The sequence below is a fragment of the Gymnodraco acuticeps genome, unplaced genomic scaffold (genome assembly GCF_902827175.1).
Source record: "Gymnodraco acuticeps unplaced genomic scaffold, fGymAcu1.1, whole genome shotgun sequence".
In the NCBI taxonomy this organism is placed as follows: domain Eukaryota; kingdom Metazoa; phylum Chordata; class Actinopteri; order Perciformes; family Bathydraconidae; genus Gymnodraco; species Gymnodraco acuticeps.
Genome location: NW_022990673.1, coordinates 1,473,599 through 1,493,062, shown reverse-complemented (window position 1 = coordinate 1,493,062; position 19,464 = coordinate 1,473,599). Strand labels below are relative to the sequence as shown.

Genomic DNA, 19,464 nt, shown 5'->3' with positions numbered 1-19,464 from the left:
TGTGAAGGTGGAATCAGAACTTCCACCCTATAGCGTTTCCAAGAAGCATTATAGCTTGGTATTGTTATTGGTAAATTCAAGCAAACATTTAGGTTTTGCTACATAAAAGACAGTCTAGATCAGTGGTTCCCAAACGGTGTGCCGCGGCACACTGGTGTGCCGTGAGGCAAGTCCGGGTGTGCCGTGGGATTTTGTGACAACCATACGTTATTATTGCAATATACAACTACACAAAAATAATATTTTTTTTATTTACTATAATATCAGTACTTTGTAGGTTTATATGTACGTAATCTGCGCGACTTGCGCGTCCACATCTCCACGTGCAGTGCTGCATAAACATGGCTGAGTCAGCGATAACTTTCGAGGGGTGGAAGTATGCCCATTATTTTTGAGTTCGTCCGAAGAATAGACAGGAATGTGACGGTGAGGTGCAAACTGTGTCCAGGCCAGAAGCTGTTATCCACTGCTGGAAACACCACGTCAAACCTCAACAAACACCTGCAAAGAACACATGCTAAGGTGAAGCTACCGCTTACCTTCAAAACCTCTCTTAAAGAGCACCTTCGGGGGAGAGCATTGCAAAACTGGCCCCGGTAATGGTACAAATCTCAACCTGTCGTTCAATGGACAGCTCCCCCCCATCTATGTATATACTCGCATTTTAGACTCTGTTACTAACTGTATATCTGTAGACTTGGTATGTCTTAAATGTCCGGTTAGGATGTATTAGAACGAAATCTAAAAGGAAAATTGTAAATAAGCAATCTGTATGTAAAAAAAAACACCTGTATGTAAATTGTAAATAAGCCATCTGTATGTCAAATATGTCTTATATGTCTTAAATGACATGATGAATTGGAAATGGGGGACCCTGATGTAAACAAGACGAAAGTCTTTCTCTGGTCTGCATCCCCTTAACAATTGTATGTTTTGAGCTGTACTGTACTGTACCCAATATACAAGCTGTTAATAAACTTTTCAATCAATCAATCAACGCTATTTGTTGTTTGTTTATATCACGTCGTCTATTCTTCTTCTCTGTTTTCCGGTTGTTGCCTGTTTTGAATGACAAATACACACTACCGCCGCCTGCTGGTAAGGAAAGTTATTGCCACTCAGGCATGTGCAAGTTCGTACGTGCTCGGCGAGTAAAGTAACGAGTTACTTTATGTAGATAGTAACGAAGTAGTGTAATATATTACTTTTTTTAAAGTAATATGTCATATATTAAACATTTTTAGTAACGACCCCATCTCTGGAGTTGGCGTTCTCTACTCTGATTTACATGAAGAACAACAGGAGGTCACGGGACTCACGGCTCTCTGTTGAACAGGACTTGCGAGTGGCCCTCTCCTCAGTGCCACCAAGGATAAAAAAAAATCTGCACGCCCCGACAGGCACATGTATCTCACTAATTTGTAAGACGGCAAAATATTTACAATAGCACATGTTTCAATGCTGATTGCTGAAATGTTAATTTTGTGACCTGTCTGGTTTAAATGAGTGGGTTGCTGCTTTGATGAAACCTAATTTGATAAAGTTTCAAATTAATTTCTGAAATATTTCGTTAATAAATATTTCATGAGTAATATAGTTGTCTTTGTCACATTTTATTTGGCATTAGTAAATAATTATGCACATTTACAGATATTTTACATGATATGAGTGATAACACGTGTTATAAGGGCTATTTTGCACAATAGGTGTGCCTTGAGATTTTTACTTGTCCTTTGGTGTGCCTTGGGCACAAACAGTTTGGGAACCACTGGTCTAGATTACAGTGAGAACCGTTAAAGCCTGCTGGTTACAACAATTATGTTTTATGTATTGAAACCTTACTTACACTAAAATATAAACATATATACCTTTTTATTTTTATTTTTAAACCCCACCACCTTATCTGCCATCCCCATACTCTCATCGCAATATCTTTAAATTCCCTGCTCTGTTTTCCTACCTAAGTATAGCTGTAGTTTACCTTCTGTGTCGCTGCAGAGCCCTCCTGTCTATCTCCCTCCCACACTTCAGTATCTCTGCCCTTTTTGCCATATCTCCCTCCCTCAGTATCTACCTCACTCACTCACCTTCCTCCTCTCTCTCTCTCAGTCTCTGTCTGTTTGTCTCAGCTTGGCTGAACAGATAACTCCTGGATGCTTATGTGGGCAAGTCAGCAGCTAGCTTTCTCTATTTCCCCTCATTCTTATGTCACACACATAAACAGCAGTCACATAAACACACACCTGACTAGATGTAAATGCATTAGTCCTGGGAGAGGGATCCCTCCTCTGTTGCTCTCCCTGAGGTTTCTCCATAGACTGGGTTTCTCCCATTTTTTCCCCTTAAACTGTGGGTTTTCTTTGGAAGTTTTTCCTTGTACGATGTGAGGGTCTAAGGATAGAGGGTGTCGTTTTTTTCTCATACTGATATTCTGAACAATCTGTGCTGTTGTATTTGCTGTAAAGTGTCTCTACTGTAGGCTATTTTTATTATATGTACAGCACTTTGGCTCGACCAAAAATCGTTTATAAATGTGCTATATAAATAAAACTTGATTTGATTTTGATTTGATTAACACATACACCTTTCTACAGACACGCTCTTAAAGGTAATCCATGTCCAGATGGATATGATGTCTGGTGAGAAACAACACACACACCATTGTTTCACAGGATTAGGACTCCTCTAGTAACATATGCAGAGAAAGTCACAGAGAGAGAAAGACTGAAAAAATTTATGAGAACGGAGGGTAAGAAAAGAGAGAGAAAAACTGAGAAAATTACAATACATTTGAAATGTATGTGTATTATCAGCAAAACGGGTTAAACTCGTTAAAGGCAACAAAGACATCTTTCTAATTTCCTCAGCATGGCCCGTCACTGCTGAGCTTCAGTAGCGGCATTAAAGTGCAGCAGGATGGTCTCAGAAAGCCAGGTCATCATTGGACATACAGAAAGCCTGATTCAAACCTTAAGCCATATACCACCATGTAACATGTTGACTAATACTTTTCAGACTGCACATTCATCAGGTGTATGGTAATAACAATTGTTATAACATATACGGATGAGGCAATCTCTGGATGGAAATGAGGCCAACTCAGAGCTTAAACCTGTGACTCAACAGAGAAGATAATGAGACAGGATTTCGGGGGATGAGTTGGTAACACACTGTCAAACTTTGAAAAAGATGCAGCAATTCACAAGTCTTTACCAACATCTTAACCAAGGGGCAGTAAAACATTTAAAAGGCATGCACACGGGCGAAAGAAAAAATGAATTTAATAAGATAGACAGATTCTATGTCTAGCCAATAGCTGATGATAATAATAGCTTGCATTTTTGTAGCGGCTTTCAGGGGAACAAAGGTTACGCATATGGAGGCAGACAAAAGGAAATAACAAAACAGAAAATAATAATAATAGCAATGTTTGCCAGGGATAACAGTATTAACTAGATCCATAGGCGTTGGTGAATAGGTGGGTTTATGTCACGATCTGTCTTTATGGTGTTTTGTCTTGTCTTGTTTCATGTTTTATTTTGTAAGGTCTTCACCTCCTGTCTTGCCTGTTTCTGTCTGCGTTGTGTCTTGTTTGGATCTATCTGTGGTTCCCTGTCGTTAGTTTCCCTGGTGTGTCTGATTACCCGATTGTGTTCACCTGTGGCCCCTGTGTTTTCTCCTCCCTCCTCACCTGTGTCTTGTTTGTGTGATTAGTCTTGTGTGTATTTAAGTTCTGGTTTTTCTGTCTGTCTTTGTCGGTTCGTTTTTTGTCATGACTAGTTCGTCGGTGAGTGTTCTGTTTTGTCTTTGTTTATATCCTAGCCTTGAAATAAAGGAATTTGCACTTTAATCTGCATTTGGGTCCTACCTGCTTCACACACCGTGACAGTACGAACCGACCACATTATGGACCCAGCAGACTCAGCCCTTTTGATGCGACAGGCGGAAAGTCTTGGATACTCTCTGGAGTACATTTTTTATACATGGAAAGGCGCCTCATCTAGACGGGGTAGAGAGGCTGCGTTGAAGGAGGCACGTCAGGAGGTTGCCCGCAAGCCCTGGCTCTGGAGCTTGTTGCCCGAGTGGCTTAGGGTTTTCTTACGTAGCCCTGAGTACCAGGCTTCATGTTCTGACCCTTTCCTGGGGTCTGGTCTGGCGTTTGGAGATCCACGAAGCCTCCAAAAGACTCCTAAAGGACGAAAGGCCAGGGTTCCAGCGCCAGTTCCGGCTCCAGTGCCGGACCCAGCAGCCATGGTTCCGTGCTCCAGTACCATCCCACATAGCCATGGTACCGTGCTCCAGTACCACCCCACACAGCCATGGATCCGTGTTCCGGTTCCTTGCCCAGCAGCCATGGTTCCGGCTCCAGTGCCGGCCCCAGCAGCCATGTTTCCGGCTCCAAAACTGGCCCACACAGCCATGATCCAGGCTTCAGCTCCGGACCTTACAGCCATGTTTCCGGCTCCAGAACTGGATCTTACAACCGTGGTCCCTGCACCAGAGCTGGCCCATACAGTCATGGTCCCGACTCCAGCACCTCGTCTCCTGCTGGCTCTCCAGCCAACACCAGCTCCCCGAGTCTTGTCGGCGTACCGGCCGACTCCAGCACCTCGTCTCCTGCTGGCTCCCCAGCCGACGCCAGCTCCCCGAGTCTTGTCGGCGTACCGGCTGACTCCAGCACCTCGTCTCCTGCTGGCTCCCCAGACGACGCCAGCTCCCCGTGTCCTGTCGGCGTACCGACCGACACAAGTTCCCTCTCAAGTTCCTACCCGAGTCCCATCTCCAGTTCCTACCCAAGTCCCCTCTCCAGTTCCTACCCGAGTCCCCTCTCCAGTTCCTACCCGAGTCCCCTCTCGAGTTCCTACCCGAATCCCCTCTCCAGTTCCTACCCGAGTCCCCTCTCGAGTTCCCTCTCGGGTCCCCTCTCCAGTTCCCTCTCCAGTTCCCTCTCGAGTCCCCTCTTGAGTCCCCTCTCCAGTCCCTTCTCGAGTCTCCTCTCAAGTCTCCTCTCCAGTTCCCTCTCAGGTCCCCTCTCGAGTCCCTTCTCGAGTCCCCTCTCAAGTTCCTACCCGAGTCCCCTCTCGAGTCCCCTCTCGAGTCCCCTCTCCAGTTCCCTCTCCAGTTCCCTCCTTTAGTCCCTCCTCTAGTCCCTCCTTTAGTCCCCTCTCTAGTCCCTCCTCTAGTTCCCCTCGCGAGTCCCCTCTCGAGTTCCCTTCTCTAGTTCCTCCTCTAGTCCCTCCTTTAGTCCCCTCTCGAGTCCCCTCTCTAGTTCCCCTCTCGAGTCCCCTCTCTAGTTCCCCTCTCGAGTCCCCTCTCGAGTTCCCCTCTCGAGTCCCCTCTCGAGTTCCCCCTTAGTTCCCCTCTCGAGTCTCCTCTCGAGTCCCCTCTCGAGTTCCCCCTTGGTTCCCCTCTCGAGTCTCCTCTCGAGTCCCCTCTCGAGTCACGTCTCAAGTCCCTACCCAATGTCCTGGTCCGTTGGAGGTTCTGCTGGGGGTCCTGCCAACTCCATGTCCTGTCCCGTTGGAGGCCCCGTCGACTACTCCTCTGCCGGGGGTCCTACCAATCGTATGTCTGTCCCGTTGGAGGTCCCGCCGACTACTCTCCTGCCGGGGGTCCTGCCAACCCTTTGTCCTGTGCCGTTGGAGGCCCCGCCAACTACTCTCCTGCCGGGGGTCCTGCCAACCCTTTGTCCTGTCCCGTTGGAGGTCCCGCCGTCTACTCTCCTGCCGGGGGTCCTACCAACCCCTTGTCCTGTTCCGTTGGAGGCCCCGCCATCCTCTGTCTCGCCGGGGGTCCTGCCAATCCCGTGTCCTGGTCCTCTTCCGTGGGGGATCCTGCCGAGGCCTGTCCCACCAGCTCCGGTTCCTGTCCGGCTGACACCGGGTCCTGCCCGGCCTCCGGCGCTGGCCAGTCAGCGCCTTCCTGCCCGGCCTCCGGAGCTCTCTGGTCTTCGCCCTCGATCCCGGCCCCCTGAGAGCCGCGGTCTTCGCCCTCGATCCCGGCCCCCTGAGAGCCGCGGTCTTCGCCCTCGATCCCGGCCCTCTGTGAGCCGTGGTCTTCGCCCGCGATCCCGGCCCCCTGACTCTTCCTGCCGCTGTCCTCGAGCCCGGCCCCCTGACTCTTCCTGCCGCGGCCTTCGCCCTCGAGCCCGGCCCCCTGACTTTCCCGGCCGCGGTCCTCGCCCTCATGCTCGGCCCCCTGAGTTCGCCCACGATGGCCTTCGCCCCTCCATAACCCCCACCTTGGACTCTGCCTTGCCCCCGGGCCGTCCGCCCGAATACCCCTTTTTGAACTCTGCCTTGCCCCCGGGCCGTCCGCCCGAATACCCCTTTTTGAACTCTGCCTTGCCCCCCCGGGCCGTCCGCCCGAGAACCCCTCCTTGAACTCTGCCTTGCCCCTGGGCCGTCCGCCCGAGATCTCTTCCTGGTCCTCTGCTGTGCTCCTGGGCGGTCAGCTCAGTCCCGTCCTCCTGACCCCCTCCACCCACCCTGGTGGCCTAGTGATACGTTCCTCCTCCGGACCCCCTCCACCCACCCTGCTTGAGGACTTTTGTGTTTTTTTGGGACGTCTGGGATCCGTCCCTTGAGGGGGGGGTACTGTCACGATCTGTCTTTATGGTGTTTTGTCTTGTCTTGTTTTATTTTGTAAGGTCTTCACCTCCTGTCTTGCCTGTTTCTGTCTGCATTGTGTCTTGTTTGGATCTGTCTGTGGTTCCCTGTCGTTAGTTTCCCTGGTGTGTCTGATTACCCGATTGTGTTCACCTGTGGCCCCTGTGTTTTCTCCTCCCTCCTCACCTGTGTCTTGTTTGTGTGATTAGTCTTGTGTGTATTTAAGTTCTGGTTTTTCTGTCTGTCTTTGTCGGTTCGTCTTTTGTCATGACTAGTTCGTCGGTGAGTGTTCTGTTTTGTCTTTGTTTATATCCTAGCCTTGAAATAAAGGAATTTGCACTTTAATCTGCATTTGGGTCCTACCTGCTTCACACACCGTGACAGTTTACATACGTTTCCTTTCAGCATTACGGACCTCTGCCGTAAGACGCTGCCACATCATAGTAGCCAAGATGAATGAAGCTATTTATTTGCTCCATATGTTACAGTCGTGTTTAATTTGTTAATCCAGTAGCATTAAATCGTTTCACGACCACAACATATCGGGGTGGAGGCCAATCCATGTTTTGCATACTTAATGCAACATAATGGTGTGGCATCACGTTCAGTAGTCTAGATTCCAGGTAAAATATAAATCCTTGCTTTTACGGCTAATCCCCTTTGGTGGACATAAACCTGACAACAAAATAATAAATCCTACTAGAATTGATAAAATACTTTTTAACATATGGGAAAAATATAAATGTATCTCATTTTAAATTACGCTTTCTAATAAATTATGTTTTATGATGTTTATTTATACATCTTTGAATTGCAAAATACAGGTAAGAAAATGAATGTAGCGACAGCAGGAAACAAACTAAGTCGCTGAGAGGCTGAGGCCGGGCCTATTTGCTGTTGTATGACACGCTAAAAAAGTACTTGCTGATATCCAAAGCTCTGTTTCGTAGTATGGTAGTTTAATGAAAAAACTCTGTTCTCAGACATATACATTGTTATAATCGAAGCAATTGTAATCTTGCGGTCAACAAAAAAGTACAACGGCCCCGTGTCACCCTCTCTTCCACACACTCACACCTCACACAGGTGAACAGGATTATAATGAGTGCCACCCATACCCATGTGACCCAAGCCAACCAATCAACAGCGATCATGGCTCCTACAATGAATATCTATCTAATGAGTGCCATTAGCTTTGGGTGCAGAACATTTAAACATCTTCACCACCACTGCCAATGCTCACTCTGATGAATACATAATGACATTTTGGTTGCTACACGGTATTCAAATCTTTAACTATAACCGTCTACACCAGGCCTTATCTTTACATACTATACATTTAAATTAGGGCATACTGTGGTCACATGACATTCTAATCAAACGTTAGTTGCCGCCCTTAAATGACTCCTGTCTCCTCTGAAAAGACGTCAATATGTCTGGAGGTGAATTTGTTAGACAAATCTAGACTGGAACGAGATTAGTTTTGATCCAAATGTACACACAAGTACACAGTGACCTGTCTTACCCACTTTCTCTTGTACTGTTGAACATCATGGTGTCGTGCATGAATATGTGAGTGTGTTACAAAAAGTGAATTAACGAGAGGAAGGCAACGGCAGATGGAAGAGAGCTATGAAGCTAGACCCCCCTCCAAAGATGAAATCTCCCAGCACTACCGTAGCTATCAAAGCATACCACTCTTCGATAACTCTGATGTATCAGGATATCAAGTGCCTGTCAGATGTGAGTAAAAGACCAATTGGAGATGAGGAGAGATGTATGTATGTATGAGAGCAAATATAGAGAATCTTAAAAACTCTTTATATGCAGACACATGCAGAGGAATTCTGACAGTGTGACAAGCTGTTCTCATTGTATCATCATATGTAAATAAAGTGAAAAAGAGACAGACACAGAAAGAGAAACACTCCAGAGTATGATAACAACTTAAATCGGGGTGACAGGTTGACTTGTGTGTATTTGGTTAAGGTAGATGAGAGGTGGTGGAGTGAGTGTGTGTGCATGTGTGTTGTACCCACAGGGGGTGAGATATAAAGATGTGCTGAGTTGAAATGTCACACATGTTTATGCTTTCATTAGGAAGTGTAACTTTGAGGGCTTTTGCCTCTGGGAGGATCCATCATATTTCATTAACACATTTCATGCATACGCAGACATGGGAACACACACACACATACCATGTATACATCACTTCAGGGGACATTACATTGACTTACATGCATTTCCTGGAGACTTATCCTAACTTGAACCATAACCAACACATGCCTAACCCTAACCCTTAACCTTAACCTTACCCTAAACCTAACCAAGTCTTCACCCTAAAATTAATGATTCCCCTCATGGGGACCTCCAATTTGTCCCCATAAGGGAGGCGAGTCCCCACACGTGACTGTGTAAACAGATTTAGGTCCCCACAAGTATAGTAATGCTAGGACACACACACACACACACACACACACACACACACACACACACACACACACACACACACACACACACACACACACACACACACACACACACCTCATTCCACCTCTGTGTTAGGGTATGAGCCTTACTGCCGGTCTAAACCAATTTCACTCAACAGCCTGCACCACTATAAACACAACTGAATCACATATGTCACTGCAACACTGTTTTTACCAGTAAATCTTTTAAATATGACTTTTGTGATATTAATATGATAATGTATTTATCTAAATTGGTTGCTGCGTATTGCACCCATAACAACTTCTGTAATTGCCCCAATATGTTTGACAAAGAAAGACAATTGTTAGTAAGTTTAGAAATACAAGACAAAACAATCATATAAACACATTAGTGGAAAGTTTTGCTTAAGTATTTTCTGAATGTGTACATGTTTCATTATAGCAACATCATTTGTGTCTGAGAAGTAATTAAAGGAGATTATAGGCAGAAAATAAATGAACAGGCTCTAACTGGAGGTGACAGGAGGCAGTGGTGATAAGATTAGCAGGAACATTACCAACCGCTAATTTTTTTCAAGAAAAAAATTGTCAATGGAGCTCTAATTTTACTGTGAGAATAGGCTTTGTTTAATTTATCAATTTATTTATTTATCTGTACTTTAGCAGTAGCTGGTGCAGTAACAAGTGAATAAACAAGCAAGCACTGAGGTGAAATAATTTGCAGCTTGATGAAATGGTAAAAAGAGCAGAATACAACACATTTACTTTACCGAAGAGATGTTTTTGTTGAAGTAAGTAATATTACATTTAAAAATACAGGATATATTTTGTTTTGATGACCCTCTTTCCAAACAGTTCCCTACTCCTTCTGAGTGATTTACAATATCCATGTGTATTCCAGGATAACAGGATACACACACGTGGAGAAATATCCAATAGTGTACGTTTGTACAAGGTTTTTATAATTTCTTGACTCATTTCTGTACATCACATTTCTACGTTTTACCAATATTTGAGATTGGAATGCAGCTTGTAGAATTTTTCCCCCCATTCCCCCATTGAATTCGATCCTGAACATGTCATCTGTTGCAGTTTCTACACTCAATTTGATCGATTTAAGATTAAGAATTGAAATCGTGTCGCCCCCAACATTCATGCTACTTTCACAAAAATATATTTTAATGTCAACATGCTATTTAAGCACCTGTTCAAACTAGGTAAAGACCAACCCTCATGCTCCCAGAGACAAATCCTTACGGCATACAGTCAGTAGATTTACACTTATCTATGGAGAAATGCATCAAGTATATACAAATCAAATACAAAAATCATCAGAGTGAATTGAAGAGTTGATAAGAGGATCTGCTGTACACCATATTCCTCCTGACTACCCTCTGCTCCACTGGACTGAAAAAAAAATAAAAATAGGATACTGACCCTGCTCAACTGCTGGTAAACTATGTGAATCACTCCATGAGAGGGGTTAGGAGAGGAGGTGTGTGTGTGTGTGTGTGTGTGTGTGTGTGTGTGTGTGTGTGTGTGTGTGTGTGTGTGTGTGTGTGTGTGTGTGTGTGTGTGGTGTGTGTGTGTGTGTGTGTGTGTGTGTGTGTGTGTGTGTGTGTGTGTGTGTGTGTGTGTGTGTACTAGCATTACTATACTTGTGGGGACCTAAATCTGTTTACATAGTCACGTGTGGGGACTCGCCTCCCTTATGGGGACAAAATGGAGGTCCCCATGAGAGGAATCATTAATTTTAGGGTGAAGACTTGGTTAGGTTTAGGATTAGGGTAAGGTTAAGGGTAAGGGTAAGGGTTAGGGTTAGGGTTAGGCATGTGTTGGTTATGGTTAAGGTTAGGATAAGTCTCCAGGAAATGCATGTAAGTCAATGTAATGTCCCCTGAAGTGATGTATACATGGTATGTGTGTGTGAGCATTTATTTTGGGTGTGAGGAGAGGAGGGTGACGGTATCACTGAAAGGAGGAGAGGAGGGAAAAGAGGGCACAGGAGGTAGAACACGTCAAGCTGACACACTTTCAGAGTATTCTCAATATTGTTAATAATGCAAGACGATGTTTCTCATGGAAGTTTTCTTCATTCATTTTTAACTGCTTTAGTTTCACAGTAGTAATCCCGCTCTCTTTCTCTCCCTCTGTGTGTGCTGGCCTGTATGTCTAGATGTGTGTAGGTGTATGAGTAGGGGGCGTGTATTTCATGTGATAAATTCACCTTTTAGTTGAGGTCGCAGGCAAACAGCAGGTTAATGGCTCACTGCTAATTGTTTTTTGATTGCTTGAATTAATTCAAGCTTAAAAATCCCCTTCAAAACAGTTATTGGCATTGACCTACACTCTCTCTCGCTCATGCTGCCTCTTTGGCAATGATCAAGAAAAAGTCAAGTGTCACTATGGATTCATATAACACTTACTTAGGCTTTCTTATTCCAAAAAGACTACCTTTTCTTTGATAACTGCTAAAGCCTCATAAATGCACCCCACTTACTGTCACAGTGTTGCTTTTTAGGGGGTGTCTCAATGACTCTGCCGAGACTTGTTTGACCCTCTTGTTTATTACATTTTATGTTTACAAACCTAGGATAAGCAATATAACAGGAAAAACACATTATGTTGGTTTTCTAGACTTTATGTTTCCTTTGAGGCTATGCGGCAGAATGCCCAAATATAAGGCTGAAAACAAGGACACAGCAGGACCTCCAGACTTCTGAGCTCCCTCTGAGGCTAGACAATACAGCTAACCACATTACATTAGTTCATATGGTCAGACACACTGTCGATGAAACCCTCTCACCTCCACCTCAGCCTTAAATCACAGCATGTTTGAGAGGGAACGTGTGTTTCTGTGTCAGTGTGTGTGTCTATTTGAGCTTGGGCTGGTGAGTGAGGGCTGCCTGGGGCTCATTGCTCATCTCAGTGGGTATAAATAGAAAAATAGAGAGCCAGGAATATAAGAGCATCACAGTGTGTCTGTGGGGTGTCTGTGGGGTGGAGAGGCTGCTCAGAGCCAACAAAGAAACCCGCATCAGATATGATAGCATGGTGGATTGGCTGCAGGATTAAAAGCCAACAAATGTTGAATCTAATAGAGGGTTTGGAGTTGAAAACATATCAGATGAAGTTGTAGGCCTGTGGCCGTCTCCCAACACAATACCAAATCAAAAATGTTTAAGATATGATGTTATTGTACAATGCGTAATTGATTTATAAAAGCAAGGTCTGATCATGATTTTTGCAAACTGTACCTTTGTTGGTTCATTCATTTTCTACCGGTTTAACACCACAGCGGGGTTTGCAGGGCTCATTTGTTGTTGCTTTGTGTTGCCTCAGCACCCCCTGGTTTGTTTTTGGCAATGTTTTTACTCGTTCATGTTAAGGTTCTTGTGTGATTAAGTTAATGTGTGAAGATGACTGATGTTTATCTAAGGTAAGTTTCTGTTTGAATCTCTGTTCCTTTGATGAGCATAGAGACTTCTTTATTTTCATTGAATTGTGAGGATTTCTGAGGGCACTAGTATATGGTAGATATCCCCATTAGACAGTCAAATAAAATGACAGAGGGTAATATATTGCACTTCATACTGTAGGTAATGGGTTAGTGATTTTGACACAGCCATACATTTGGTTTAACGGCAGCTGAACAAAAGGTGGAACAGGAAAAACGGATAGTGTGATGACAGGGCAGCATAATTCAAAATGATATTACACACTATGAGAACTAAATGACATACCTGGACGTCACCACACCTGGTGTCCATATCACTGCTCCTCAAAGACAGAAAGTGCACCTGGAGGAGAGAGTTGAGGAGAGCGGGAAGGGGGAGGAGAGAGTTGGGGGAGAGGGGGGACATATCATTAAGAAAATGCACTTGTCAGGTTGCCCATTAGAGTACCATTACAATACCAATCTCTGCTCCACATCTTTCCCTCTCAGGGTGTGTGGTGTGTGTGTGTGTGTGTGTGTGTGTGTGTGTGTGTGTGTGTGTGTGTGTGTGTGTGTGTGTATAATTCTCTCTGTGTGCCTCTAGTCACCAGCGGGGAGATGAGATCATTACCTGTGTGACTGCCAAGGCTAATGTCACACTCAGCTTCAAAAACACACACACACACACACACACACACACACACACACACACACACACACACACTAAAGAGGCTAATGTGACAAAACTACGGTGACCTCGGGGCTTGTCTCCATTTGGATAAGGCAGCCTGTTTTACAACCTTCTTCCAACATGAGCAGACAAGAGAAAGCAGAGGATAGAGAGACGAGGGAGAAATGACACAAGGATGAATAGAGGGGCATCTAATTGGAGACATGGTGGGAACGAACAGCCATCTCCCTGTTTCTTGTGGAGCAAAAAGCCCAGCTTCACTGTACAAAGAAAAAAGTATAGCTGCAGACATAGTGTATGGCTCAGAATAAGCTCATTAGCAGTGGGGGGACTGTGAATGACAGATAAGGGGGAGATGGGAGGGCAGGAAATGGGTCAGAGGGTGGAGATGACTGGCCTGGCCTCTAATTAACGTCTCCAGCAGCCCCATGACTTACTTCATATTGAAATGACAATACTGCAACATGATGCTGTCTGCGGTGCAGATCATGCTTCTCTGCCGCCAATTAAATAAACATAGATTTGATGTCATTTGAAGACATGGTGTGGATTTTGACTAGAAATATCAAAAATAATGAATGAACTAGAACCTTTACTTCAAACCAAAAGAAAAGCTTTCTTGGAGATTTGGGAGGTTTAAGATTCAGTTGAACTGCAAGCCTCCTATAGGATAAGACAAACTTTACTGTTCATGAACACAAAAATCTGTCTTGCACCACTTTTTCAGATAAGCAGAATTTCAACATATTTGCTTTCGAAGGGAGGCAGCAAAGTGCCTGTGTGTGTGTGTGTGTGTGTGTGTGTGTGTGTGTGTGTGTGTGTGTGTGTGTGTGTGTGTGTGTGTGTGTGTGTGTGTGTGTGTGTGTGTGTGTGTGAACACCAGGACCCTACAGGAGGATTATTATTAAAGGCTCCAATTATGAACAATAAAAACATTTTTAAGGGTTGTTTCTTTCATCATAATGAAATCTGCTTGTCCTCTCTCTGATTTTCTCTCTATTCTTTCTCATTGTTGAAATATAATAGTTTCCTTCATGCCGCCTGTATCTAGAGGGAAGAGTGTAATATATATATATATATACAGTGGGGAAAAAAAGTATTTAGTCAGCCACCAATTGTGCAAGTTCTCCCACTTAAAAAGATGAGGCCTGTAATTTTCATCCTAGGTATACCTCAACTATGAGAGACAGAATGAGAAAAAAAATCCAGAAAATCACATTGTCTGATTTTTAAAGAATTTATTTGCAAATTATGGTGGAAAATAAGTATTTGGTCAATAACAAAAGTTCATCTCAATACTTTGTTATATACCCTTTGTTGGCAATGACAGAGGTTAAACGTTTTCTGTAAGTCTTCACAAGGTTTTCACACACTGTTGCTGGTATTTTGGCCCATTCCTCCATGCAGATCTCCTCTAGAGCAGTGATGTTTTGGGGCTGTCGCTGGGCAACACGGACTTTCAACTCCCTCCAAAGATTTTCTATGGGGTTGAGATCTGGAGACTGGCTAGGCCACTCCAGGACCTTGAAATGCTTCTTACGAAGCCACTCCTTCGTTGCCCGGGCGGTGTGTTTGGGATCATTGTCATGCTGAAAGACCCAGCCACGTTTCATCTTCAATGCCCTTGCTGATGGAAGGAGGTTGTCACTCAAAATCTCACGATACATGGCCCCATTCATTCTTTTCCTTTACACGGATCAGTCGTCCTGGTCCCTTTGCAGAAAAACAGCCCCAAAGCATGATGTTTCCACCCCCATGTTTCACAGTAGGTATGGTGTTCTTTGGATGCAACTCAGCATTCTTTGTCCTCCAAACACGTCTAGTTGAGTTTTTACCAACAAGTTCTATTTTGGTTTCATCTGACCATATGACATTCTCCCAATCCTCTTCTGGATCATCTAAATGCTCTCTAGCAAACTTCAGACGGGCCTGGACATGTACTGGCTTACGCAGGGGGACACGTCTGGCACTGCAGGATTTGAGTCCCTGGCGGCGTAGTGTGTTACTGATGGTAGCCTTTGTTACTTTGGTCCCAGCTCTCTGCAGGTCATTGACTCGGTCCCCGCGTGTGGTTCTGGGATTTTTGCTCACCGTTCTTGTGATCATTTTGACCCCACGGGGTGAGATCTTGCGTGGAGCCCCAGATCGAGGGAGATTATCAGTGGTCTTGTATGTCTTCCATTTTCTAATAATTGCTCCCACAGTTGATTTCTTCACACCAAGCTGCTTACCTATTGCAGATTCAGTCTTCCCAGCCTGGTGCAGGTCTACAATTTTGTTTCTGGTGTCCTTTGACAGCTCTTTGGTCTTGGCCATAGTGGAGTTTGGAGTGTGTTTGAGGTGTCTTTTATACTGATAACGAGTTCAAACAAGTGCCATTAATACAGTTAACAAGTGGAGGACAGAGGAGGCTCTTAAAGAAGAAGTTACAGGTCTGTGAGAGCCAGAAATCTTGTTTGTTTGTAGGTGACCAAATACTTATTTTACCGAGGAATTTACCAATTAATTCATTAAAAATCCTACAATGTGATTTCCTGGATTCTTTCCCCCCATTCTGTCTCTCATAGTTGAAGTGTACTTAGGATGAAAATTACAGGCCTCATCTTTTTAAGTGGGAGAACTTGCACAATTGGTGGCTGACTAAATACTTTTTTGCCCCACTGTATATATGCAAATACTATGCAGTTACTCATTGTTGTGTTTCATAAGTGAACAAATGTATTTGCGTTCCATACTGCATGAAAACAACGCTAGAGGTGCACTGTGTTTATTCCTTAGATGCACAACAACAAACACTTCACCCCCACACATAAATACATATGGTAATGCTGTGGCTGTCTCTCTCTCTCCCCCCTAGATGTCCCTTCTCTCTCTTTAATTGTCTCTTTCTATCTCATTTTGTTTTCAATTCCAATTACTTAAGCGTCACATTAGCATTACTGGTAAGCACAAACCGTATTAACAACGCAATTTAGAAAACTTGTGATTTCACCCTCTCGTTCACACCGCCTCTCTCTCTTGTCCTCTCTCTCCCCTCCCAAACCTCACACCCCCACTATGTGTCCCTCTCATAATCACGTTGCAATCATGTGAAAAAGCATAGGAATATTAAATATTAACTGCACATTCATTCTGGGCAAGCAGAATATTAAATGAATTAATCATGCCGTACAAGGCTGTCTAGATTCTTATCTGTTATCCTTAGCTGCCTTGCTGTGAAGATGCTGCGCAGGATACTAACATTAGCCAATGGGAGAGTCCCGTGTGTGTTCTGCATGTATGTATACTAAATGTGTGTGAGTGCGTTTGTTAGAGTGTAATGGTCTGAAGCCTGTCACTAAATGCCACATTATACCACTCATTCATCCCACAAATGTTTCTACGACGGTAAATATATTAGTTTAAAGGAACACTCCATCATTGTGTCAAGTCATCACAGGAAATGTACTAGTCATGGGTGGAATCTGCTGAGTCAGGGGAAACAGTTGTGTACTAAGAGGTTTGCAATATCTGAGAAAGGATGTCAGAATGGAGTCAGCAGTCTTACGCAGCAAATTAATAAACCTGCAAGAATGGTGGGAAAAAAGGTGCTGTAGATTTGCATTGTGGGATGTGTAGGATCCTGCATTTTAAAGAGCTTTACCTGACCAGGGGCAATAAGTCAAGACATCTTGGCCTTTGCTTGAACTTTATAATTTAGCCTCATGGAAATCTTCTTGCGTGAAATTAAACGTCTCGGTCAAAAAGATCAATTGATGGTTAACCAAAAAGCATATTAAGGAGCGAGAGAAGAGGAACAGAGAAACTCAATGAGTCTCTTTTAAAGTCACAATTTAGGAGCAGCACTACTTCGCTTTAGGAACGATCCTCTCTTAACAATCGCCTTCTTTCTCTCTCTTCATCTCTATCTCTCACGCTTGATGGCCCCCCTGCATGCTCCTAATAACCCATGATGAGTCCTCCACACTTGAGCACCCTCCCATCAGACACCCGCTGAGACTCACACACACACACACACACACACACACACACACACACACACATACACATATACACACACACACACACACACACACACACACACACACCACACACACACACACACACACATCACACACACACACACACACACACACACACACACACACACCACACACACACACACACACACACACACACACACACACACACACACACACACACACACACCACACACACACACCATCCCTCTGTGTGTCGGACATAGAGGGGTGTCTGTGATGACAGTCATCAGCAGGGCAATTAATGGGCCCGTCCCCTGGTTATATTACAACAGAGAGAAGTAGAAGAAACAACATTAGCCAATAATCCTGGATCCTTACGGTATAATTATCCTAGCAGGCTGTTCCCCACTTGGACCCAAAAACACTGCCAGCAGTGAAGCAAAGATGTGTTGAAGGAGGGTAGCATGGAGAGAAAAGTGGAGAAAGAAGAGGAATGTTAGAAAGTAAAGGAGGAAAACCTGAGCCGAACACAAGGTGAGGATTCTGGAAAAAGTTAGATAACACACAAAGCTCTGCAGTTTTAACTAGCCCAGATCCAGCTGTGTTTTACACTGAAAGAAGGAGAGCTTGGGAATAAAGGGGGTAACAGAGCCAAGTCAGGCTGGAGAGAGTGATGGAGGTGAAGCAGAGAACTGAGAGGAAGGCATAAAGGAGAGGTGGAGTAAGGGGGGGAGAGTAGAGTGGTGTAGACACAGGACCATGCTCGTAGCATACTGATGCCGCTGTAAGACATGCAGTCAGCGTGGCCTCGGCAAAGCAACCAAGCATGTGCTGCAGAGGGCTGGGCGGCCTCATAACAGTGTGTGTGCCCTTCCATGTGTGCATGTATTGTTGATTAATATGTTGTGTGAAAATAACACAACAAGGGGAAGCTGGGATTATAAAATAACATGTATTTTCTGAGGGCACATGTGTTTCTACGTCTGTATGTGGGGTGTTTGTGTGTGCATCCTGTGCTGCAGTGGGCGGTGGGTTGTTCATTATGCTGTGTGTGTCTCCTCCCGCAAAGCCTCTGTTATCTCAACACAGCCCTGCACTGGCTCTCACACCATACCTCAGTCCCATGGGAGCTCCTATAGCACATTCTGCTCCTCAAGGACAGTGTGCTGGAGCTCCAGAAGAAACACACACACCCATCACAAGCAGCTCAACTCATGAACTCCCGCTGATCACCATGGGAGAACATGGAGCCTTTGTTTTCTGTTGTTTGATATGCAAGTTCCATTTTGCCCTATCATTAACTGTAACTGCCTTTGTATTACATGGAAGAGAAGAGAAGGATGGTTTTCAAACTAGAATTAAGGCCTTAAGGTTGTATGCCGCTACTAATGTCCATCCAAATGGATTACCTAATTGTAATAAGCATTATGAATTATTGAGTTTTTACCAAAAAACATGTTTTGTGAGATCAGTGACCTTTATCTTTTACCACCCAAATTGAATCAGTCTATAAAAGAGTCCAAGAGGAAGTTTGAGCAACATTTGAAGAAGATTCCCCCATTCCTGAGGTATACCATTTTAAAAAAGAGGTCTCAATGACATGACCTTTTGAAGATGAGAGAAACAAAGAAACAAATAGAGAAAAAAGTATTGTTTAAAGAATAATAGCTGAAAAGGGGAAATGTGTGCCACTCTTTATACCAGCAACAATGAACAACAATTACGTAAACAATTCTCAATGAAACAACAGGACTTCATTCAGAAAGAATAATAAATGCTGGCACTGTAAATAATAGCCAGAAGGTCTGTATAATCTCCCTCTCTCTCCCTGCTCTATTTGACTGTAACATGACTGTTCAGGACACTCCAGAAGGCCTGCACTTATTTTGTGTTGCACTCAATCCCTTATATTTATCCGTCTCTCAGAAAGAGATCCAGAAAAGGATTTCATTCATTAGCATAGATAAGAACAGCTTGCAAATGTGTCTTTCTCTGTATGGCAAATGGTGAAAAATAGATGGAAAAAAGCAAAGTGAAATGCTCTGCGATGTTCTCCATCTTTAATGAAAGAGAATCAGAGGAGCTGTCGCTTGCTGTCTCCCACTGCTCCACCACAACCTGATTACTGTCTGATGGTGATGGCACTACTTCCTGACATCTAATTGAAATAATTGTGTGTAATCACTTTAAAACACTGGCAGGAGACATGCGAGCGATGAGAAGTAGTTAAGAAAGCTTTCTTAACTACTTCTCATCGCTCGCCGGCATTTTAATTGAATCTTCCCAGATGCATCAG

At 44.2% G+C, this 19,464-nt stretch overlaps 1 protein-coding gene across 1 annotated transcript in view; it reads right to left on the bottom strand.

The window, feature by feature from the left end:
• dab1a (DAB adaptor protein 1a) overlaps window positions 1-19,464 on the bottom strand; it is a 209,919-nt gene that overhangs the window by 73,836 nt on the left and 116,619 nt on the right. The window contains exon 3 of the mRNA XM_034229817.1: window positions 12,802-12,858. The gene's annotated coding sequence lies outside the window, so the exon portion shown is untranslated. The remainder of the gene's footprint in view (window positions 1-12,801; window positions 12,859-19,464) is intronic.